This window comes from Lissotriton vulgaris, chromosome 3_2, assembly GCF_964263255.1.
Source record: "Lissotriton vulgaris chromosome 3_2, aLisVul1.2, whole genome shotgun sequence".
NCBI classification, from domain to species: Eukaryota; Metazoa; Chordata; class Amphibia; order Caudata; family Salamandridae; genus Lissotriton; species Lissotriton vulgaris.
In genome coordinates this window covers 131147067-131172915 of record NC_141690.1, presented here as the reverse complement: position 1 = coordinate 131172915, position 25849 = coordinate 131147067, and the positions used below count along the sequence as shown (strand labels likewise).

Below are 25849 nucleotides of genomic sequence, written 5' to 3'. Positions count from 1 at the left end.
ATTACTGATTCGGTAAAATTACTGAATCTGTATTTTGACATGCCCCTACATCCCAAACTCCAAATACCGGTCGGTAAAGGCAAATCGGCGGTTACCGACCGGTATTTGCCTTCCTACATCTGGCCCTAAGTAACAGACAATGGAGAGTATTAACACTGTTTATACCCCCCAGGCACTCCCAATACTTTATTATCTTTTCACGTCCACGTTGTCTAACATTTCAGTTCCAAGAGCCATAATTTAGCAGGCCTTTTCAATGATTTTGTCAGGAATCAGATGCACATTCAATCAGGTATTCTACTGGCCCTTGTTATAATGCATACTAGGACTGCACAAGTTGGTTGCCTAATTTGACTTGCCTTTAGTATGGCTATTCAGAGGGTCCGACCATCTTGACCTGCATTCATTTTCCTAAGACAATGTGTGAATATTTATGCTTCTAATTGAGCAGCATGGCTTTCTAGTTTGTTTCACATTGTTTGCCACTCCCAGCAGCAATAGCAGCTAAGCTCCATCTCGCTATCTCCTGCTCCTTTACCCCCTCCTGAACTCATCTCCAGCCTCGCTCTTCAGTCAAGCTCATACTAATCTGTCCCTTGCTTGAGTGCCCTCCAGGTATCCTCACTCTTCCTTCCTCTTCCCTTGTAGAAGCACCTCTCTCTTTGCCCCACTCATTTCTCTTCGTAGGAGCTCTGCTCTTCTCTACTTTCCCTAATCCTCCTTCAGCTGCCCTTCCTACCACCTTGCAGGAACCTCCTTCCCTCAATTTGTCTCCATTCCATTTTATGTCCCCTCATCGGAGTGCCACTCTTTTCTCCTACATTCCATCCTCTCTCCCATCTCCTCTCTCTGAGCCCCTCTCTTCCCACTGGACCCCTTCTCACCTGTCTAAGGGACTTATTTACAAGCCCATTGCACCACCAGTGTACTACTTTTTGGAGGCACCAGCGGTACAATGGGTCTGCCCATATTTACATGGCCATGTAAAGTGACCCTGCATGTCTTTTCATGGCCTTGTAAATATGGATCCCTTTCACGCATGACTCTGTATTCCATTGGTGTTGCTGTGGGTGTTCCCATACAACATCAATTGAACTTGACGCATTCTCAGTTTTACAAAATGTTGTATACCTGGTAATGCACCAGAATCATATGCCTCCCCAGGGGATGCACAGGAGTGGCGCAACAAGGAGAAATACTTTTATTTTGTCCTTGTTTTTTTCTCTTTGCAGCACACATAGAAAGAGGAAAATGCAATTTCCACAGTGCAGGCACCCTTGCAAAATAACACTGGCACATGGCAGCCAATCTGTGCCAACGCAGGTTAAAGCACAGGAATGTGCTGTATTGTTGGTAATACAACACATGCTTGCCTTTTGAAAATGATGCAGAGCGGAGCAGCTAAATGGCTTGTGGGTCCGAGTTGCATCATTTTCTTGTAGATGAGGCCCGAAGAGTTCCACCCCAACAACTCTAGCTGTTCTAGCCTCTCCTCCTTGCTCCTATCAACTCCTCGATGCTTTAGTCTCCCTTTCACTGGCCCCTTATGTTAGTGTCTCCCATTGTGTACGTTGCTGCTCCTTTCACCTCTTAAAGCCCCTCCCCCACTCCCACACCTTGCTGTCTTGCTCTTTCCTACAAAGGAGATATCATGGGTTCGGGCATGAAAAATAAAAGCGTTATCTGTACCGCAAAATGAAACGCATCAAACAGCAGTTAGTAATTTGTTGCAAAAAAATATTACAATCAGTTTAATGTAAGTAAGATTAAGAGAAATGATGTAGTTCAAAATGAAGAGAGACAAGCAGAGAAATTCTGTCATTCCTACAGCAGCTTAAAAATAAGCATGTTCCCATAAATGTCTTCTTTTTGAGAATCATGGATAATTTTTTGTAAAACACATCAGCGGAATGAAAAAACTGTTTTCGTTTTCGTTGTGCACACTGCAGCTGTCAGGGTGGCCTGCAACCTGTCAATCACCTTGGATACTGGCTGCGGCAGTAGGCACGGTGACATCATGACTCAACTGTAATAACTAATTAAAGTTGAACAGATATATCACTTATTTATTACAGGTGAATAGACACATGACAGGTCACCTGTAAGAATGAAATTAGACAGAGGGTTTTATGCAGGGATTCCAGGCCCTCAAGTTTTATATTTCCATGTCCACGGTCTTTTGTAAACTTACACTCAAACTTGGTGAGTGCAAAAAACACACATGCACTGAATATGTAGAGTAAGCTAACCCATCCCCTTTCTTGAGCTGGAAGTGAATTAGCAAACCCAATTGGCCTGTGTTAGACCTGGCACCTTGGTGTGAGTCTCCCTTCCACTTTTTGCTGATGTGCCTCCGATGTTTTGCTGGTTTTCCGATACTCAGGGCACTGCGCCACGGCTGATCCGTGCCGCAGTGCAAGTGCTCCCTACTGTAAATTGTACATACGATTGGTATCCCTGATTGGTGCATTGGATTTGCTGTTAGTCCCTAGTAAAGTGCACGAGAGAGTGCCGGGGCTTGTAGATGCCAATACTGCTGGTGGGCCTGCAGCGCTGGTTGCGCCACCCACTGAAGCAGCCGTAAAGATGTGTCTGGGAACTGCGACCGCAGAACCCGCGTGCAGTCTCGTACTGTCACGCTAGCTGGGCAAGTGTCCCCACTTGCCAGCACCGACCCTTCCCTTGACTACATATTAGTCACCCCTATGGTAGGCCTGCGGGCAGGGTGCGTTGTAGGTGTAAGGTAGGACAAGCCCTGATGTGCGTGGCATGTCCTAGTAGTGACTTACAACGAAGACCGTATTTCACTACTGAAGGCTACCTGCTCCATTAGGCCAGACTGAGCTGCGAGGAGTATTACACCCTATAATCCCCGCAGGCTCAAGGAGCATGGTGGTGAGTCATGTTTAGTATGCCTGAACTCAGGATAATGAGATATTTCTTGTAGTCAAGTTTATTTTAGTATCCTGGGTTTGCAAATGCTACTTTTAGAAAGTTAGCATTTGCTTGCTTAACCATTTCAGCCGCCTCTGCTGGTATGCGTATCTGTCTGTCTGGGATGTGTGAGTGACAGGGCTGGAGGGATGACAGGTGGTGAATGCGCAGATTACACCTTAGTGGGAGGTAGGAGTGCCTCTTGACTCGAACTGTCACTGTGCTCGGCCACCACAATGCTGGCTCCACCCTCCTGGGGAGCGGCGGATGACTCTGCCGGCACCTGGCCCAGGAAGGGCGAAGCCCCCATCAACAAGGTACTCTGGCCACCCCTGTCCGGACAATGCTGGCTCCACCTCCTGTGGGGCGTCTGATGCGCCTGCCCCTCACACTGAAAGCAGAAGCCGGAGTACACCCGCCGGGGTACTCCAGAACTGAGAGTGGCTATGCAAAGGCCCCCCTGGCCTGCGAGAACAAAAGAATTGGCCTATAAAAGAAGGAGCCCGGCTCCTTGAAAGTTAGATCCGGTTTGGGCCACAGAAGGACTCTGCCCTACGAGAAGGACCGTGAGAGACAAGGAAGGGTGCTGACTCTTGCCTGTGTCTGGTGCCTTGCTGCTGAAGGAGAGGACAAAGAAAAGACTACGAAAAGACTTTTGCTCTACTTGTGCCAAACTCTGCTAAAGAGATCTCCAAGGGCTTGCAACTGAACTTGCCCCCTGACCAGCGTCCCAGGACCAGTGGACGCTACCCCCTTGGAAGAAAGCGACTGCGGGTGCTGACCATCGCCGCAGTATCGACAAAGAGGAATCTCCTCTAAGGCATCAACGCCATCCCGACCACCGTGACCGGGGCCCACAGCAACAGCGGGAGCAAAGCAAGGACCAGCCGCCGCTGGCCCGAACACCGTGACCGCAACTGCACAGGGAGCCCGAGAGCAAAGGGAAGGAGGATCCGTCCGGTCCGAGCTCTCGAGGAGACTGCATAGCGAGCAGTCACTCACCTGCAAGGACGGGCAGTTGCCCTACGAGAATCCACGAGGTCGGTAGCCTGCCCGACAGCCCAGCTGTGAGACCACAGCTGCACCGACATTTGGCCGGGTACGTCCTGCACTTGGGGACCATACTGCCACTTGTCACCGCCGCACAGCCGCCGTCTCCAGGGTCGGAGCGGACGACGAGGAGAGGACCCTGCCGCCACAGAACACCGCCGCCCCGGACGACCAGTGACCTGCTCGGCCGAAGAGCCGCAACGATCAGCGACCCCGGGAAGGCAACGCGACGTGGGACAGATCCCCTGGAAGCCGCCGGCTCCACAAGAACTTTGAGTAACACCGGCCTACGGGCCTCAAGAGAACTGCTATAAGAACTGTGGTAACCTGAATCAAGTAATCTGCAACCGTTTTCATAAAGTATATTGACTGTATTCACAAGCCTGCGTAAAATCTATATAAAGACATATATTTTTACAGAATACAGTCTGGTCTCGTTGTGTGGTGGGTTGGTTGTAAAGGTGTACTATTGCAAGTGTTTAACCCTATGTGCCCCGAAGATTAGCCTACGAATGCTTAAGCCACACTACCTAGAGGGTAAGCAGAGGTTGTCTGGAAGGTAACCCTCAGCCCTGACGAGGAAGAGAGAGTCCCTGCTTGTCGCTAGTGTTGCACTGCGCCAACTAGAGCCTCCCCCTTCCTACATTGGACGCAGCGGTGAGGATTTCGAATTTACACTTGCGATATCTATACCTGAGCTTCTGACCACTACACAAGGATTACGGTCCAGTTACTTAGCCACAGACTTTGCTTTTTGAACTTTGCCGAAAGAAGATTCCGAGTGCAGAAGCCATGCCGGGCAAGAAGAGCCTGGATGGAGCAGAGTCCACGACCTCCGAGGTGTTGGAGATAGAGTGGGATGCCGCAAAGCTGGACAAATACTCAAAAATGGAGCTGAAGTTTTTCTGTAGGAAACTAAAGGTTCCGCACGCTGGTTGCAAAAACAAGCCGGAGCTCTACAAGGCCCTGAAAGCCTGGGTGGAGTCCAGAAAGACCCCGGAAGAGCAAGACGTCCTCGCCGAGCAGAATACGACGGAGGAGCAGAATGCGCTTGGGGATCTGATCGATCTAGAGAGGCAAGACAGCGAGCACAGCTTGGGTAAAGGCCTGTCGCCAGAGGAGCTGGCGGACAGGAAGGAAACCCGGAATCACGAGAGAAAGTTGGCAGAAATGAAAATCCAGCTGGAGCTTGAAACCAAAAGAATGGCGCTGGAAGAGCGAAAGCACCAGATGGATTATGAGGTGAAAATGAGGGAGATAAGTCTCAAGGAGAGAGGCTTGGATCGTCCTCCCTCTGGTGGCAGCACATCGCCAGTGCAGGTAGAGTCAAGAGTGCATATCCCGAAGGACGTAGTCAAGGAGTTCTTTAAGGGGGATGACATAGGACAGTGGTTTAGGGCATACGAGGTAGCCATGTCCTCCCACCCGGGTCCCTGACAAGGATTGGGGAGCGGGGTTGTGGGGAAGGTTCCTTAGCGAAGGGAGAGATACCTTGCTAGATTTGCCCGTTGAGAATCAGAGATCCTATGCCCACATGAAAGAAGCTTTATTGAACAGGTACGGGCTTACCCCTGAAATGTATAGACAGAAGTTTAGGGGATGTACTAAGCGGCCTGGGAATACGTATGTGGAGTATGTGACTTACTTTTGCAGAGCACTGGATGGTTGGGTGAAAGGTAACAAAGTTAATGATTTTCAAGGTCTCTTTGATTTAATTGCATGGGAGCACTTGTCTGATCACTGTTTTCCTGAGTTACGCCAACACCTGATCGATAGCAAGCTGTCCAACCCGAGGAAGCTTGCTGAGGAGGCGGACCGCTGGCTCAGCACCAGGGTCCACAAGGGTCCCGTGGGAGATTCCGCCAAGAGTGGGCAGGGTCCCCAGCAGAAGAGTGGGGGGGACAAGGGGGGAAAACAGAAAGGGTTCCAAAAAGGCCCCCAAAGTAGTTCCCAAGGGAATCCGCAGCAGGGTTCTCAGCCTCCCCCACCCCCGAAGCAGAATGGGGCCCGACAGGTAAACCTGTTCCCAAGGGGCCCTTCAATTGTTTCAAATGTGGCGAGCCTGGGCACATATCCAGTGACCCCAAGTGTCGCCTATTTGAAAAACCCGCACCCACTGGTGCTCCGCCCCGACAAGTGACTAGCGTTCACCTGGGAGAAGAAATGATGGTCCCGGGGGGTGGAGATCCCGTTCACATGACCCTGGTCTCGTTAGGAGACAGCGAGATGATCCCTACGAACTACCTGCCCTCTAACACTAAAAAATATGGGCAGGTGGTGATCATCAATGGTAAGGAAGCCGAGGCTCTTAGAGACACAGGAGCCAGTGTGACTGCAGTGAGGCAGCACCTGGTGTCTCAAGAGCAGGTTGTACCCCATGCCTACTGTAGGGTTATCAACGCTGATAATTCTGAGAGTCAGTGTCCGATGGCTCAAGTTCCCTTCGAGTGGGGGGGGGTCTCTGGTACTCTGCAGGTCTGTGTGAGAAAAACCATGCCTGTTGACTGTTTGCTGGGGAACGACTTGGAGCACTCCCCTTGGGAAAAGGTGGAGAAAACGACTCACCTGCGGATGGTGGGTCTGCCTGACTGGGCGTGCGTGACCACCCGGTCGACGGCAGCCAGTAGGGGTGATCGAGAGATCCTGGGGCCTGATGGAGAGGCCCAGGAACCGGCCTTAGGGAGAAGGCGCAGGGGGCGCGGGAAACCGGCTCCTGAAGTTCCCACGGTCCAGGAGGAAGCAGACCTTGAGGGGGATGCCCTGGAGCCTACAGGGGAACAGATCGCCGAACTGGGGGACCTGCCTGAGCTGACCCATTGGCAGCAAGAAGGAGGACCCTCCAGGGAGGAATTCTGCAGGGAGCAGAAAGAATGCCCTTCTCTCGTGGGTATGCGGCAGCAGGCTGCAGACCAGGCCGATGGTGTTCAGGCCAAAACACATTACGTATACTGGGAGAACGACCTCCTGTATTCGGAGCCTAAGGCTGCTGAACCTGGGTCAGCCCGTGTGCTGGTGGTACCCCAGAAGTTCAGAGCCTTCCTACTGGGTCTGGCTCATGATGTGCCTTTAGCAGGACATTTGGGGATGGACAAGACCTATGACAGGCTTGTCACCCACTTTTACTGGCCCCAAATGCATAAGAGTTCCGATGCTTATTGCAGAACCTGTCCGACTTGCCAGGCAAGTGGGAAGACGGGAGGGAAGAACAAGGCTCCCCTCCAACCCTTCCCTGTGGTCGGTACGCCATTCCAGCGAGTGGGTATTGACATCGTTGGGCCTCTGGACCCCAAGACGGCCATGGGCAACAGGTTCATCCTGGTCTTGGTGGACCATGCCACCCGGTACCCTGAAGCCATCCCTCTGAGGACAGTGACGGCTCCCGTGGTGGGGCGTGCACTGATGGGAATTTTCTCACGAGTAGGATTCCCTCTAGAGGTGGTGAGCGACAGGGGGACCAATTTCATATCGAAGTATATGAAGTCCCTTTGGCAAGAGTGTGGCGTAACGTATAAGTTCACCACACCCTACCATCCCCAAGGTAACGGGTTGGTTGAAAGATTCAACCGAACCCTGAAGGGCATGATCATGGGCCTGGAAGGTCCGATGAGGCGTAAGTGGGACGTCCTCTTACCATGCCTGCTTTTTGCATATCGCGAGGTACCACAGAAGTCCCTAGGGTTCAGCCCCTTTGAACTGCTGTACGGCCACCCCGTGAGAGGACCACTGAGTTTGGTAAAGGAAGGCTGGGAGCAATCTCCCAGGAAACCTCCCCAGAATGTATATAGCTACATGCTGGCCTTCAGAAACCAAACCAGGCGCTTCAGACAACTTGCCGAGGCAAATCTGGAAGCGAGCCAGGAGGAAATGAAGCGGTGGTACGATCAGAATGCCACGCTGGTCGAGCTTCAGCCTGGACAGGAGGTGTATGTCTTGGCCCCAGTGGAGCCCTGTGCCCTTCAGGATAAGTGGACAGGACCATTTGAGGTTGTGGAGCGCAAGAGCCCCGTGACATACTTGGTGGACATGAAGACGCCCAGGAACCCTTTGCGGGTCCTACATGTCAACCGCCTCAAGCCCCACTTGCGAAGGTCCGAAGTGGGCATGTTGTTGGCAACCGATGACGGAATGGAGGAGGAGTCAGAGCCTCTCCCGGACCTCTTGGTGGCCTGTGAGAAGGATGGGTCAGTGGATGGAGTTAACCTCTCACCCTCCCTGACCGCCGAACAACAGGAGGACTGCCGCCAGTTGCTGGGGCAGTTTCCAGACCTGTTCTCCCTGGTTCCGAGTGTCACAGATTGGTGCGTCCATGATGTGGACACTGGAGACAGCTTACCGGTGAAGTATAAGGCTTACAGGGTAACTGACAGGGTACGGGCCTGCATCAAGGAGGAGGTCTCCAAGATGCTGGCCCTCGGGGTGGTCGAGTCTTCCAGCAGTCCTTGGTCCAGCCCCGTGGTCTTGGTTCCGAAGGCTGCTGCGCCGGGAGCCACACCCGAACTCCGGTTCTGTGTGGACTACAGAGGACTCAATTCAGTCACGAAGACTGACGCGCACCCCAGCCCCAGAGCTGACGAGCTCATTGATCGGCTAGGGGCTGCCCGGTTCCTCAGCACGTTTGATTTAACGTCTGGGTACTGGCAGATCGCCTTGACCGATGGGGCAAAGGAGAGGTCGGCATTCTCTACACCAGATGGGCATTTCCAGTTCCGGGTTATGCCATTTGGAATGAAGAATGCCCCTGCCACCTTTCAGAGATTGGTCAACCAGGTGTTGGCTGGACTGGACGAGTTCAGTGCCGCCTACCTGGATGACATCGCGGTGTTCAGCGGCACCTGGCCTGAACACCTGCGACACCTCTGGGAAGTGTTGATGGCCCTGCGCAGAGCAGGCCTCACAATCAAGGCAAGCAAGTGCCAGATTGGGCAGGGTTCAGTGGTGTACTTGGGACACCAAGTTGGGAGTGGCAAGGTAGCCCCCTTGCAGCCCAAGATCGAAACCATCCTGGCTTGGGAACCCCCCAAGACCCAGACGGCAGTGAGAGCCTTCCTGGGGCTCACTGGGTATTACAGGAGGTTTGTCAAGGGCTATGGCACGATCGTGACCCCCTTGACAGAGCTGACTTCGAAGAAGCAGCCCAGGAATGTGATTTGGACTGACACCTGTCAGAAGGCTTTTGACACCCTGAAGACTGCCATGTGCACGGCGCCCGTGCTCCTGGCTCCGGATTTCTCCAAGGAATTCATAGTGCAAACAGACGCTTCAGAGCATGGTGTAGGGGCTGTTCTTTCACAGATGACTGAGGAGGGCTTTGACCAACCCGTAGCCTTCATAAGTCGGAGGTTACTTCCACGGGAAAGTAGGTGGAGTGCAATAGAGCGTGAAGCATTTGCTGTGGTCTGGGCGCTGAAGAAGCTAAGACCCTACTTGTTTGGGTCTCACTTCCGGGTTCAGACGGACCACAGGCCCCTCAGATGGTTGATGCAAATGAGGGGTGAGAACCCGAAACTGTTGAGGTGGTCCATTTCTCTACAGAGTATGGACTTTACGGTGGAACACCGCCCTGGCACCGATCACGCCAACGCTGACGGTCTGTCCAGATTTTTCCGCCTTAGTGATGTGGAACTCCCTGGGGAAGGGTAGTTCCCCCCACATTTCAGCTGGAGGGGACACATGTTAGACCTGGCACCTTGGCGTGAGTCTCCCTTCCACTTTTTGCTGATGTGCCTCTGATGTTTTGCTGGTTTTCCGATACTCAGGGCACTGCGCCACGGCTGATCCGTGCCGCAGTGCAAGTGCTCCCTACTGTAAATTGTACATACGATTGGTATCCCTGATTGGTGCATTGGATTTGCTGTTAGTCCCTAGTAAAGTGCACGAGAGAGTGCCGGGGCTTGTAGATGCCAATACTGCTGGTGGGCCTGCAGCGCTGGTTGCGCCACCCACCGAAGCAGCCGTAAAGATGTGTCTGGGAACTGCGACCGCAGAACCCGCGTGCAGTCTCGTACTGTCACGCTAGCTGGGCAAGTGTCCCCACTTGCCAGCACCGACCCTTCCCTTGACTACATATTAGTCACCCCTATGGTAGGCCTGCGGGCAGGGTGCGTTGTAGGTGTAAGGTAGGACAAGCCCTGATGTGCGTGGCATGTCCTAGTAGTGACTTACAACGAAGACCGTATTTCACTACTGAAGGCTACCTGCTCCATTAGGCCAGACTGAGCTGCGAGGAGTATTACACCCTATAATCCCCGCAGGCTCAAGGAGCATGGTGGTGAGTCATGTTTAGTATGCCTGAACTCAGGATAATGAGATATTTCTTGTAGTCAAGTTTATTTTAGTATCCTGGGTTTGCAAATGCTACTTTTAGAAAGTTAGCATTTGCTTGCTTAACCATTTCAGCCGCCTCTGCTGGTATGCGTATCTGTCTGTCTGGGATGTGTGAGTGACAGGGCTGGAGGGATGACAGGTGGTGAATGCGCAGATTACACCTTAGTGGGAGGTAGGAGTGCCTCTTGACTCGAACTGTCACTGTGCTCGGCCACCACAATGCTGGCTCCACCCTCCTGGGGAGCGGCGGATGACTCTGCCGGCACCTGGCCCAGGAAGGGCGAAGCCCCCATCAACAAGGTACTCTGGCCACCCCTGTCCGGACAATGCTGGCTCCACCTCCTGTGGGGCGTCTGATGCGCCTGCCCCTCACACTGAAAGCAGAAGCCGGAGTACACCCGCCGGGGTACTCCAGAACTGAGAGTGGCTATGCAAAGGCCCCCCTGGCCTGCGAGAACAAAAGAATTGGCCTATAAAAGAAGGAGCCCGGCTCCTTGAAAGTTAGATCCGGTTTGGGCCACAGAAGGACTCTGCCCTACGAGAAGGACCGTGAGAGACAAGGAAGGGTGCTGACTCTTGCCTGTGTCTGGTGCCTTGCTGCTGAAGGAGAGGACAAAGAAAAGACTACGAAAAGACTTTTGCTCTACTTGTGCCAAACTCTGCTAAAGAGATCTCCAAGGGCTTGCAACTGAACTTGCCCCCTGACCAGCGTCCCAGGACCAGTGGACGCTACCCCCTTGGAAGAAAGCGACTGCGGGTGCTGACCATCGCCGCAGTATCGACAAAGAGGAATCTCCTCTAAGGCATCAACGCCATCCCGACCACCGTGACCGGGGCCCACAGCAACAGCGGGAGCAAAGCAAGGACCAGCCGCCGCTGGCCCGAACACCGTGACCGCAACTGCACAGGGAGCCCGAGAGCAAAGGGAAGGAGGATCCGTCCGGTCCGAGCTCTCGAGGAGACTGCATAGCGAGCAGTCACTCACCTGCAAGGACGGGCAGTTGCCCTACGAGAATCCACGAGGTCGGTAGCCTGCCCGACAGCCCAGCTGTGAGACCACAGCTGCACCGACATTTGGCCGGGTACGTCCTGCACTTGGGGACCATACTGCCACTTGTCACCGCCGCACAGCCGCCGTCTCCAGGGTCGGAGCGGACGACGAGGAGAGGACCCTGCCGCCACAGAACACCGCCGCCCCGGACGACCAGTGACCTGCTCGGCCGAAGAGCCGCAACGATCAGCGACCCCGGGAAGGCAACGCGACGTGGGACAGATCCCCTGGAAGCCGCCGGCTCCACAAGAACTTTGAGTAACACCGGCCTACGGGCCTCAAGAGAACTGCTATAAGAACTGTGGTAACCTGAATCAAGTAATCTGCAACCGTTTTCATAAAGTATATTAACTGTATTCACAAGCCTGCGTAAAATCTATATAAAGACATATATTTTTACAGAATACAGTCTGGTCTCGTGTGGTGGGTTGGTTGTAAAGGTGTACTATTGCAAGTGTTTAACCCTATGTGCCCCGAAGATTAGCCTACGACTGCTTAAGCCACACTACCTAGAGGGTAAGCAGAGGTTGTCTGGAAGGTAACCCTCAGCCCTGATGAGGAAGAGAGAGTCCCTGCTTGTCGCTAGTGTTGCACTGCGCCAACTAGAGCCTCCCCCTTCCTACAGCCTGCCTTTAATTTGTGCATACTTGTCTTTAAATGTCTTCATACTATTTTGAAGACATGCCTATTGGCTTCGCCAATCCTTGTTTTATTTGCAATGAGCAGCCGGGCCTAATGTGCCATCGATGCCAAAAAACTTGAACTGTGATATATCGGTAAGTGGCATTTCAAATAGTAATGTGCTCAGCTGTGGCCTGGAAAGCAATCTGGCAAAGGCAGGTTAGCGTGCAGATGAGAGCCAGAGAAAGACTACATCTAAGCCGGAATAGGAGGCAAACATCCCAATATCTCTGAAATTTGCAATTGTCAAGCAGAGTCAACGCAAAGTATCTCCAAGCCTCTCGTTAGAACCATGTTGTCCCCCTCCCACAATAAAAACATGTGGCCTCAGAACATCAGTGACAAAGACCAGTCAGGGTGCCTGGAAGACTCCATCTAAGTGAAGTAAGAAGAAACAATGCTATATAGTCCATAGATGTAGATCTGCATCAGGGGTACTGCACTATCACCTCTGAGGGGCAGATCTAACGCAACTCAGTGCAGCAGGCAAAAAACAGTGCTGTTTTTCGTGCGAAGAAGAGAGCAAGAGAACGCCATATTTACAGAAATATGGCACTCTCCTCCCTTCTCCTGAACTCCGACGCTGAAATTAGCTGCTCTGTGCATCGCACACTCCTTTGCACCATAGTGCAAGGGTGTCTGCCTGAGCCAAGCATAGGTTTTGTACTGGAAGGACAGCTTTCCAGTGCAGAATACTATGCTCAGACTAACTTTAAACATTTTCTCACTTTGTATGCGTGCTGCACAGTGCAGCACACATACAAAGTCAGAAGTGGAAGGAAAAATGAAAGCATTTCTCCTTCATAGCGACTATTTGAAATGGGCACTATTTTCTCACGCTAAGCCCTGTCTACCTTACTAAGTAAATAGGGTTTAGTGTCAGAAACCTTGTGTGGTTGCATATGAATACCCATGCACCACCCATGGTATGCCCCCTTGGCGCTAAGTAATGCAAAACAGCGCTACTTTCAAGTGTTTTCCAGTGCAAACAAGTTTAGCGCTGGAAAGCAAATTAGTAAAAAAAGATTTAGTGTTGTTTTGCGCCACATTTGTGGCACAAACACAATGTTAAATCCGAATAATTAGACCCCTTTGGCTCATGATCTGAAAGGTGCCATGCAATGAAGCACAGCACCATTGGCGTCACTAGGGTTGGTGTCACTCAGTGTGGTTAACTCATGGTGTCACCCCCTCACGACTTACCCCATGAATCCTTGATGGACCTACTCGAGGAGGTGTATTCATCTGAGGGTGGACAGCCAATTCATATGTTATCTGTCCTTTCTAGCAGACATCGCAGCTGCAAAGTACATGATGGAGGCTTGGTGGACGCCTGAGGCATGAACTCCTAGCCCCTAAACAACGGTATTGGGCATGGATCTGTGCGGCCGCGCGCCTTGGACACAACATGCCAGAGCACTGAGGCCGGCGACATTGGTGAATGTGTGGGAACCCTCAGGCAGTAGAAGAGACTAAGGAGAGGCGCTACCTACATGGACTGAGTGTGACCCCCCTTGATAGAAGAACCAAGATGTGGGAGGTGAAGGCTGGTGTGGCGAGTCAGCGGGCCGATGTGGAGTGTAGGCCGCACCTAGTCCTGCAGAAAAAAGTTGCTGGCAGGCTGGTGTGTTAATGTTGGGAAGTGCGGAGCCCCTGAGGAGGTGGCTGAGATGCAATATCGCCGTTCCACAGAGGTCACCCACGAAATATTAAGAAAACCAATCCCCATCACGGTTCTTTAAGAATATAAAGAATCTCGGCAGTAAATCCATGACGGGATCAGAAACCGCGCACACACCGCTCCCGCCTTTGCCTCTGCATCTTTCCTCCGCCTGGTCGCGCTTTTTCACAGCCTGCTTTCCCTTTCTGCTCCAGATACTCTCTTCCGGGGTAGTTCCCAAAGCTTGGAAGAGTGCCATGATCTTACCACTTATTAAAAAACCTGCGCTCGACCCTGCAGTTCATTACAGACCCATTTCCTTACTCCCTGCTCTGGCGAAAGTGACTGAAAGGTTTGCTCACAGATCTATTTCCAATTTTATCGAGGAAAGGGGTCTGTTGCATAGTACTCAATCTGGCTTCCGTGCAAATTTCAGCACGGAGACCGCGCTCCTTGAAGTCACAGATGCCATCAGGGAGGAGTTGGATGTTGGTAAAAAAGTGGTACTGATTATGCTGGATCTGTCGGCGGCGTTCGACACCGTTCCCCACGCACTTCTTCTCTCCAGACTCTGGGACTTTGGTCTGCGGGGAACGGTGTGGAATTGGCTTAAACCCTTCTTAGCCGACCGCCGGCAGACAATCTGGGCGCCACCCTTCTCTGCTGAAATGTCACCACTTGAAGTGGGGGTCCCGCAAGGTTCCATCTTGAGCCCCCTCCTGTTTAACATCTTTATGGCCCCCCTGGCGGTGACAGCGGAGTCTTTTGGTGCCCGGATTGTCAGCTATGCTGATGACACCCAGCTCCTCTTTGTAAGTAACAGGGATGGTTAGTTTGATGGTGTCCAGGTCAACGGATGTTTGAGTGCTGTTTTTGAGTGGTTTGGACGCCATGGGCTGAAGTGCAACGCCGACAAGTCGGAGTTGCTCTTCTTTGGCTGTACATCTGAACCCGACTGGAAAACCTGGTGGCCGAAAGATATGTCTCCTCCCACTAGCTCGTCTGTGAAAGCCAAAAATTTGGGAGTGGTGATTGACAACAAGCTATCTTTCGGACCACATATTTCATCTCTCACTGGGAAATGTTTCGGCATCCTGCGGATGCTTCGCAAATTTCTCCCCCTAGTCTCTATCCAGCACAGAAAAATTATTGTCCAGGCACTGATCTGCTCCAGGCTGGATTATGCAAACATTTTGTTTCTGGGACTTCCCAAATATCTGGTCAGGCGTCTGCAAATCGCCCAGAATTCTGCAGCCAGAGCCATTTTTGGTTTTCCAAGGAAAGCCAGAGCCACGGATCTTCTCGCCACATTGCATTGGCTCCCAGTTGCAAAAAGGATTTTATTTAAAACATTGACCACGACTTTCAAGGCCTTGCATGGCATAGGCCCCAAATATATCTCCAAACGACTGTCTTGGTATACCCCTCCTAGATCTCTTAGATCCTCGTCCTTATCAAAAATGAGTGTTCCCACTATCAAACGGGCAAGAGCAGGAGGACGGTCTTTTCGTCACTTAGCCCCTCATGCCTGGAATGATCTTCCAATCTCTTTAAGACAGACTTCCAGTCTTCTGTCTTTCCGCAAGGCCCTTAAGACTTGGCTCTTCCCGTAATCTTGATGCTGTTTTTGTGTTTGTATGCCCTTTTGGTGTTATGTTTTTTCCCCATCTTCGGTTGGGAGTCTTCGTCAAAGCGCCGGGATACTCCAGTGGAGTGGCCGTGCGCTATAGAAGTGTACAAATAACATAACATAACATAACAGATTGAAACAAACTAGCAAATATCCAACCCGCCCGTAGTAGCACGCGTGACATATTCCAACCCCAAGTCTAGACTGCGATTCCCGTCAGCCAGAACATGGCCACCATCTTATAATGCTGCTGACAGTATTTTCTCTCTAATGGACATGAAAGATTATGGTTAAAACACATCATACACAGGTGTGCAAAAATCCTAGCCTGCCTACACTTAGGCTTCTTGAGCACATTGCATCAGTTGAAATTAAACAATAACCATAACAGAATATCAGCAATGCATGTGATTTTTCGTATTAATGTTTACTATTTCTATAATTTCTCGACGTTTGGTAACTTAATCAATGCCATCATAACTATCATCATTATCAATATCCTCATCATTATTTGACACTGTTCACAAAAGCGTATCCATTTATGCAATTCGTTCCTTTCTTATTCCGTTTTTACTTTGAGACCATTTTACTCCAAACGCATATCTCTTCAAGCGCCCTCGTTTGTTGAGATGGAGTTTCACAGGGCCATGTTGAGTATTTTATCCACCACAGGTTTTCTCTCCTTTTTTGGGAACTGATCCCCTGTGGGGGGGGTCAACGAGGCACCATGAAGGTGGAACGGGGGAGCAGGTGAGCCCCATACCACAGGAGGACGACAGGGCCAAGTGGTGATACAAGCAAATAATGTATGCTGAAGCTAAACACAAACCGATACTTGAATGTGGACTTACAAACAAAAGTGCAGTTAAAATTACAATGAAGAAACCTTTTACATGAAGCAGTATGGTGCAATGTTTGTTTTTGCTCAAAAACAGATCACTCCAGTCTTCCGCGAAGGCCTCTGAAAACATAATCCTATCTCCTTACACCTTTAAGTGGAATGAGATGTAAAGTTATAGGTAATGGTGGAGGTACTGGGTGTGGTTATGCCAAGCACTTATCTGGTAATGTTAAACATCTTCCACTTTACTGGTGTCTCGAATTCTGCTCTTACTCGCCCAGTGCCAAGATGCTCCTTAGGGAGTAAAAGCCGGGCTTTACAAATAAAATATTCATTCATTCATTTATTAACCCAGGGTTCAAAACCATGCTTTTTTTAAATTGTAATAATTTATTAGTCTCATAGTGTACCGATGTGAGGCTCTAAGCCTTGATATTTGCTTGTAAGAAAATCAATAAAAGTCTTTAAACTTTAAAAGCTACCGGGCGGTTATGTTCCAAGGAAGGCTTCTCACAGTCAATAAAAAGGGCGTCCTTGTATAGGCAGAAAATAAGCATCCATAAAGGAAAGTAACGTATTTTCCGATTCAACTTACTCAGCCGCCAACTGTCACCATTGCAATGTGGCATTTCAATCTGTCACTTGCTTTATAAAAATCTTTAGTGGCCCTACCTCCAGCGGGCCACTCAGCCCTGTGAGACAGCATGGGCCCTGCAGTGGCGCCTCCTCCCGTAAATAAACGATGCGTCATGTTGTGAGTGCAGCCAACCACAGGCCGCAGTCTGCATGCACGCGCACAGCATTGTTTTGATTCCGAAAAGGCACGCGCTCCACGTAGTCAAATAACTCATGGCCTTGGAAGGCACGTGACCCGTATCTGGTGCTAACCTGCACCCTAGCCGCCTTGTGGTATTAAATAAAATAATGTCATCTTAAATCGTAATGCACGAAGGAGGTGGGTGTGAGGGGCAGAGAGCTGATATAGTCGCTTACCTGAAGCGTGAAGTATAAGGAAATGTTGGAGCACACGGTGTCACCCCATGTGATGGTGTCACCCAGTGCAGTCCGCACCCCCTGCACCCAGGGTCAGATTGGGATCACAATTTGGCCCGGGCACTGACGAAAAAAGAGGTCCACGTTCAAGGGGCGTGGCATACCTTTAAGGGGCGGGGCCTACAGTTAAGGGGCGGGGCCCACATTCAAGGGGTGCGCCCTTTCATGAAACACTATTTGGTTACTCTTTGAGGTCTAATTCGTAGAGAAATATTTAGTAAATTAAGCCTTTTAAAGCTTACAGAGCAAGTAATATTGGTAAAGACTAGGAGCACTGCAGGTCTGATAACTGAATACTTACATGCAGTCTTAACGCCCTGCACAAGGTCGTTAGATACTCTTTCCCAACCAGCTAATCATCACATGAATCATAAATCTAGTACAAAGTCAAGGAGAAAGGGTAAGACTGGAATCTCTGGGAACAGAACATGTAATAACAAAAGTAAGAATTCACAAATGAGGAAAAGGCAGTCTGGGGTGTAAAGAATGCTGAAAAAATGTATCTGTACAATCTAGTCATAAATTTATTTCACAGCCAGCAAGTGATGTCTATATACAAAAAACACAGTTTTATTCACATCTGTTGCTGCCTTCAAGTCTGGGCCATTAGGAGACTGGGGATTACTCAATTAACCATGAAAATGATATAAAATCTGCAAAAAGGAATTCTAACCTGACCATGCTAGAAAAGTTAATTCTTCTGCACAGAGAAAGAAGTGCCAAGTTTGCAAATTTTGCTTAGGCCTCGAACAAGGCCTAGCATAGAATAGAGGCTAAACAGCTCTCTTTTGAGAAATCACATTACACAAAGTCTTAGACATGTCCTGAAATCAACACACAAACATGTTGCCACATTCTGGCCTAGGACCTAAAATAGAGTGCAGTCAGACCTATACACTACAAACAAAAACTAACCAAAACTTACTAATTAATATTTTTGGCACATAGAGAAATATGCCCCTTGTCTGCATTTTGCATGAGGCCTTTAAAATAAAGTTACATTATTAACTGGCACACAAATGAATCAGTATATTGTGCAAAGAAATGGTAAACAAAATGGTTCCTACCGGTTCCTTCTTGCTTCAGAGGAAGGGATCGGCTAGCAAAACATTGCATTTCTGGGTACTGGATGTGGCAAGTCAAGTAAACCTTTGAGGAAGACCTACTGCACTGAGTCTAGTGCAGTATTTTCTGGATTCGGTGGGATGACAATTGAGGCACACTTGATGTAGCTTTGAGTACTGCTTTACTCAGCCTACTTTGGTCAGAGTGGGATGCCAAGGGGATTAGATGGCCCCTCTTGAGTTAGAGCTTGGCAGTGTGGTGCATCTGGTTACAAGAGTAACCAAATAGAAAAGGCAGGGTGAACACTCTGTAGTTCTTTATGGGAGTGTCAGGACTAGGGTGACCAACTGGCATGGGTGCAAATTCAGGATGGGGAGTGTAAAAATTCAGGACAAAGGGGTAAAATTCAGAACAAACCTTCTGGACAAAAGGTACGTTTTACAGACCCATCAGAGGAGGTTGCACATTATTATGTAAGTAAGTAAATAGACAACCATTTAAGCACTAGTCAAAATAAGTTTATATCAGGTTGAACCAATCGTGTTCTTCACGGTTTTCAGTATACACGCAGCAACTGTGCAGGTCTTTTTGTGATATTTCATATGATAATAATCTATATATATGGTTACAGCACTGGGTTGTCCAGTCTGATATTTTGTTTACAATTTATGGTTCTGAGCAGGCATGTTTGGTGAGAGAAATGGTCGGGAAGATCTGCTAGGATAGTCATTGTGAGATGTAAAGTGGCAAAAATAAGATGCCGCTAATCCAGATCCAAACCATTTGCAAACCTATCCATCATGTATTCTTCCATCCATCATTTCACTCATACATCCCTCCATCCACCCTTTTACTCATCCACCCATTCATCCACTCTTCCACCCATCCATCCATTCACTCATCCATCCATTTACCCTTTCACCCATCCAGCCACCCTTTCACTTACTCATCCATCCACCCAGTCACTTACCCTTAGACACATTCACCCTTTCAGTCATCCACACATCCATCCTCACTTTTTCTCTCCATCCACCCTTTCACCCAATCCATCTCTTCACTCATCAATCTAGCCATTTTACCTCTCACCCATCCAGCCATCCTTTCACTTTCTTGTCCATCCACCCAGTCACTCATCCTTCCACCTATTCACCCTTTCAGCCATCCATTCTCCCTTTATCTCTCCATCGACCCTTTCACTTGGCCATCCATCCTTCCTTCCATCCACCCAACTATCCATCTACTCATCCACTCATGCATCCATCCATTGACCCTATCACTCATCCATCCTTTAATCATCCATCCATCTTTTCTCTCATCCATCGTTTCACTCCTTCACTCATCTATCCAATCTTTTGCCCATGTACCCTCCCTTTCACTCACTCATCCATCCTTACGGCCACCCTTTCACACATCTGTTCATCCATTCACACTTTCACTTATCAATTAATCAATCCATCCATCATTTCACTCATCCATCCACCCATTCTCTCTCATCATCCATCTATTCACCCTTTCATTCATCCATTCACCCTTTCACTGATCTATCCAGCCATCCCTCTCTCACCCACCTTTTCACAATAATTGTGAGCTGAGCCTTTGTACGCAGAGTTGCAGACAGAAGAGACTCATCAGGAACTCACCCCTCGCTGTAGTTCCTAAAACAAAGGGAGGCGTTCAAGATGCCCCTGCACATAGTCAATCTGAAACCTTGGAAGTCATGAGTTATGCATGATGCACAGTGCCAGGCCCTGAGGTGTCTGTGACATGGTGTTGTTTCCAGGGCTTTAAGTGGGATGACAAAAGTGAGGGGTCTCTCCAAAGGGGGTGTTCAATGTAATTATGGGCGTAGCTTAAAACACCTAAGCTACAAATCTGTGCTTAGCATAGTGTGCCGCCCGACTGGTATTTTGCTGCTTCTGTCATTACGTTCAGATATATAATACAGCAAGTAATGTTACACCTACAACAAGCCAGAACTATAGGTTTTGTCAATGGTTGTTAGTTGCATAAAATAGAAATCTGCAACCATGACTTCCTTGAATGTAATATTGAAAATGCATCAGTTCTAAAATGATGACACCGATAAAGAACTCTAACCCTTTTTTTTAAACTTCTTGCAGGGGGTGGGTGGGAGGGGGGGGCTAAGGTGAAGATTGTGCGCTTTCAAAACATCACCTGGCCCCCACAGCCAGACCCATTCTTCCTCGCCCACTGGGCCCTCAATGTGAGGGGCTGTGGGCGAGGTGTTAAGACTATCACTGTTTCCCCGGCTGCGTGGGCCCCAGGGGGGCCATGGTGAAAATGGCTCAAAAGGCCTGAGAAACACCTGGCCCCCAGGGTGGCCGATTCTTGTAAACAATCACCCCCTCCACAGCCACCCTTGGCGTGATTGCTTTGCAGGGCAGGGGGTGCAGTAGAGGCCACAGCTGATAATCGCTGTATGGCCTGCACAGTGAAGCGCTTTCATTTCTGTCTCTGTCTCCGTGCTGTGGGCCGTTTTTAGGTCTCGCAGACGTAAAAAGCAGGCGTAAGCCTGCTGTCTGCGAGACATCTGTTGCTGGCGTGTTAGGAGGAATGTGAAGACAGAGCTCACGCACGAGCGTCGCTGTCTGATTCCTCCGCGAGGGCGCGCACGGCACCACACACGCATGCGCATACACAGAGACACACAAGCGCCCATGCACGCACCCATACATACAGAGAATCCACCCCCGCCGTCGCATACACACACGCGCGCACACACACACTGCATACACACACGCTCCCCCCCTTACCTCACCAGAGACACACACACGTGCGCACACACACGCGCGCGCACACATCCCCCTCACACCCCACTCACCATGTTCTTCTTGCGTGTCCCTCGGCAGCCAGCGGGTCATTCAGGTTAGCAGGCGGGGGCCGCGGGGCTCTCCACGAGCACGGGAGCCCCACTAGCTAACACGGAAATCCTCCGGCGGGCACAGGAGCGCCTGCCTCCTGTTTTTGTCCGGCCCCGCCCCGTCCCAACAAAGGTTGCCTGGCTTCCTTTTGAAGCCGGGCTGCGGCGGTGAGTTTGTTTGCTGTGCTATGTGTGTTCGGTTGATCCCTTTATTCTCTTCCGCACCACTCACACATACACTAAAACATGGACAACTCAGGTATATATTTTGTTTTAAAGTAACGCGAGTGCCTTACACATAAAACTTTGAACATATTTGTGGGTGGTTGATTGTTTTTGATAAGTTGAAGGCAAATTGATACGTTTACATGTGCTATATCTCTTTATCTGTGTGTATAGTGCTGCCCCTTCTATTGTTATACTTTTACCCGCAATGTGCTCTGAATCGTTCCCTGGGGACTTTTATGTGCCGTACAAATAAAACACGAAAATAATACAATGTAATAGCCCGATCTCCTGAGACGCTCCGTTGTACGCTGTAGCGCTGTGGGCCCAAGGAGCTATGCACGCGTGTTTATAGTGGACAATGCAGCTTAATGAGTCACACACATATGACTAAGAACAGGGACTGAGCTGCACGGCGACTCAGCTGCAGGTCGCAGGAGACAGCCCAAGGGGACTGAAACGCTCCGTTCCACGCGGTAGTTTTATAAATAAGCAGGGCAGGTAACAAAGTAGCCAGATCTCCTGAGACGCTTCGTTCCACGCTGTTGCCCCAAGGAGCTATGCACGCGTGTTTATAGTGGAGGCCCAAGGAGCTTTGTACGCATGTTTACAGTGGACAATGGAGCCCAGTATGTTACTCACATATGACTGAGAACGGCAACTTAGTTAGTTGCATGTCGCAGGTGTGACCGCTAGTGCCTCACTTCATTTTCATACGGTTGGATGTATTTGGCACACAAGTTGAGCGACTGCAGCTTTATGTGCACAATGCAGCTCAGTAGGTCACGCACATGTGACTAAAACGGCGGCCCAACTTTGGTGAGTTTTTCTTGAGCCTTTTGTGCTGTTTTCAAGAAAAAGGCTCACTATGGGATTCCCATAACAAACTGTTTATGGAACCAACCCACAACCTCTTTCATTATTCTGGATATTTTGTTGCACATTCATTGAGAATCTACTCAACTTTTTTTATTGGGGGGGGCGGGAGGGAAGGAGGGGGTCGTGAAGGTTGTAAACGAAAAAGTAAATTTGTTAGCAAAGCAAAAATAAAATAGCGTTGTCTCACACTACCTCGCGCCCGTGCACACACACAGTCAGTGACGTCGTTGTTGATCGGCGAGTTTGTGCAACTTTGGAAAAGTCGGGAGGGTGAATGATACATCACGTTTTCACCCTCCTGACTTTTTCTAAAGTTGTGTGTGTTTGTATATAAGCTTCCGTGTGTTTTGTTTGTGTCTGAGTGTTTGTATGTTTTTGCAAATCTGTGTGTCTGCATTTACGTGTTTGTAACAAGTTTGCACACTTTGTTAACATGAATCTGTACACCTGTTTTTAAATGTTTATGCATTTGAATATGTCTGTGTGCAGGTTTGTTTCAGTGTCTTTGTGACATATGTGTTCGTCTGATTGGGTCCTTGACCCTTGTATATGTGATATGTTTCTCTGAGTGACTCAGTTAGTGTGTTTGAAGGGGTTTGTGTCCGTGACTGTAAATGTCAAGTGTTTTTCTGTGTCAGATGTCGTCAGTGCGTTTTGGTAAGGACTGTGTGTAGCTTTGTGCTTATGGCGGCATGCCTTTGGGCCTCCCAATGCGCTTATGTGAGTATTTGTGCCTGTTTGGGTGAGTGTGTTCCATCCTGCCCAGTTGTGTGTCAGTATAAGCATCTGTGTGTGCCACAATGTTTATGTTAGTGTGTCTTTCTCCCTGTGTGTGGCAGCCGTTTTTCATCTTCCTGAAAACATTGTTTTCGGTGCCTTTTGGTGATACATCACTTTCCCGGGCTGGCGTGCGTAGTTAAAAAGTACTAAATTCCAGGGGCGGCTGGTGACATTTGAAAGTGGTCAGGCGTAAACTAATTTGCATATTGCACCGCAGCGATCGAGCGCAGCGAGCAAGCCCGAACCACCTTGCATCCCTCCATACATCATTCATGCATCCACCCATCTATCCACCCACCCACCCACCCTGCATCCATACATCATTCATTCATGCATCCACCCATCCATCCATCATGCATCCACCCATCATGCATGAATGCATCCATACATCATTCATACATCCACCCATACATCCACCCACCCTGCATCCATACATCATTCATTCATTCATGCACCCACCCATCATGCATCCACCCATCATGCATGCATCCATGCATCCACCCATCCACCCTGCATACATCATTCATTCATGCATCCACCCATCCATCATGCATCCGCCCATCATGCATGCATGCATCCATACATCATTCATGCATCCACCCATCCATCCACCCAACCATCCTGCATCCATACATCATTCATTCATGCACCCACCCATCCATCCATCCACCCATCCATCCATCATGCATCTACCCATCATGCATGCATCCATCCATACATCATTCATGCATCCACCCATCCACTCACCCATCCTGCATCCATACATCATTCATTCATGCACCCACCCATCCATCCATTCACCCATCCATCCATCCTGCATCCACCCATCATGCAAGCATCATCCATACATCATTCATGCATCCATCCATCCATCCACCCATCCATCCATCCATCCACCCACCCACCCATCCATCCATCATTCATGCACCCACCCACCCACCCATCCATCCATCATGCATCCACCCATCATGCATGCATCCATGCATCCATCCATCCATACATCATTCATGCATCCACCCATCCATCCACCCACCCACCCTGCATCCATACATCATTCATGCACCCACCCATCCATCCACTCATCCATCCATCATGCATCCACCCATCATGCATGCATCCACCCATCATGCATGCATCCACCCATCATGCATGCATCCACCCATCATGCATGCATCCATGCATCCACCCATCATGCATGCATCCAATGCAATAGGTCTCACATTTATGCGTTTGAGCTATTGACATTGCAAATAGCAATGCCTTTTATTTTTGTTTTTGTTTTAAAACATAAAGAAAAGGCATTGACATTTACAATACCAATAGCTTAAACTTGGGTAACTGCGAGACCTATTGCATTGCAAATGCTTGTTTTTTCTCCCATTTCCCAGTCGACAGAGAGCAGACAGCAGAGAGCACTCTGTGTGGACTGGGAAAGGGGAGAAAAAAAACGTCCCACAGAGGGCACTGAAACAGCGGCCCTTCGGCCTATTCCTGAATGCCCGCAGTGCCAATCCGCCCCTGCCTGCACCCCTAGTGACAAAGAGGCTGCACTGTGTTGCAAGAAAGGGAGAGAGCAGGAGAGCGCCATGTTCACCAAGATATGGCACTCTCCTTCCTCTCCCAAGCGTTAGTGGTGATTTCAGCTGCCGTGCACCAGGCACAAACCTTACCGTCACAGTGATAGAGTGCTTGGCTGAGTCTAGCATAGGTTGTACAGGATCTAGCATAGGTTGTACAGGATCCTTTCCTGTACAAAATACTATGCCTAGACAAGTTTAAAACCTTTTCCTTCTTTGTATGTTTGTGTGTTTGCTGCACAGTGCGGCATGCATGCAAAGTAGGAAAAGAAAGGAAAACATGTCTCCTTTTAATGCCTGCTTTCCAGTGGCATTAATTTTTGGCACTAAACCCTGTCTACTAATGTTATCAGATAGGATTTGGCATCAAAAAGCGGTATACACCTGTTACAACGCATTTTTTACAACGCACTACCACTACAACGCAGGCATTACAACGCATACCATTACAACGCATTGCGCTGGGGGGCGCTCTAGGATAGGGAATAAGTATAATTTACTATCCAACACCTTCCCTAGGGTCCACGGGGACTGGAGTTAGAATAGTAAATTATACTTACCACTATCCAGCACCTCAAAGCGCTATGCGTTGTAACGGTATGCGTTGTAAATACCGCGTTGTAATGGTATGCGGAGTAAAAGTATGCGTTGTAACGTCATACATCCTCAAAAAGCATGTGTGGTTGCATGAGACCGCCTATGTACCACCCATGTAACGTACACTTAAAGCTAAGTAATGCAAAGCAGCATTTTCCGCTGTTTTGTGATACTTTAACATACAAACCAATGCTAATACCAATTAGCGTGGGTTTGTGAATCCCCAAATAGGTTTAGCGTCAGGTTAGCGTTACAAAAGTAATGTTAAACCGACGCTTAACCTTTGAGAATCTGGGCTTCAGGGTCATATTTACAAGCCCCTATCACCACCGGAGCATTACGTTTTAGATGCTCCAGTGCCGTAGCCCCATTTTCAACATTTTCAAGATGGAGCTAAGCTACTTAGCAAGGCTTAATGCTACCATGTAAATATGCCCCTTCCAGCTGCATTCCTCCGTGGCAAAGGGGCATGCTATGTGTGTCTCTGTGGGCATTCCACCGCAACATTCATTGCTTTTTGACGCTACCCAGATTTACAAAAACGGACTCCATGCAAGAGCAGGTGTTAAAATAGCCCACTAGGAGAATTGCTTTTATTTCTCCTCATTTTTGTTTTTTCTA

At 49.4% G+C, this 25849-nt stretch overlaps 1 protein-coding gene across 1 annotated transcript in view; it reads right to left on the bottom strand.

Moving 5' to 3' along the window:
- Positions 1–25849, bottom strand: part of CLNK (cytokine dependent hematopoietic cell linker) — a 1199791-nt gene that overhangs the window by 1048187 nt on the left and 125755 nt on the right. The gene's annotated exons all lie outside the window — the stretch shown is intronic.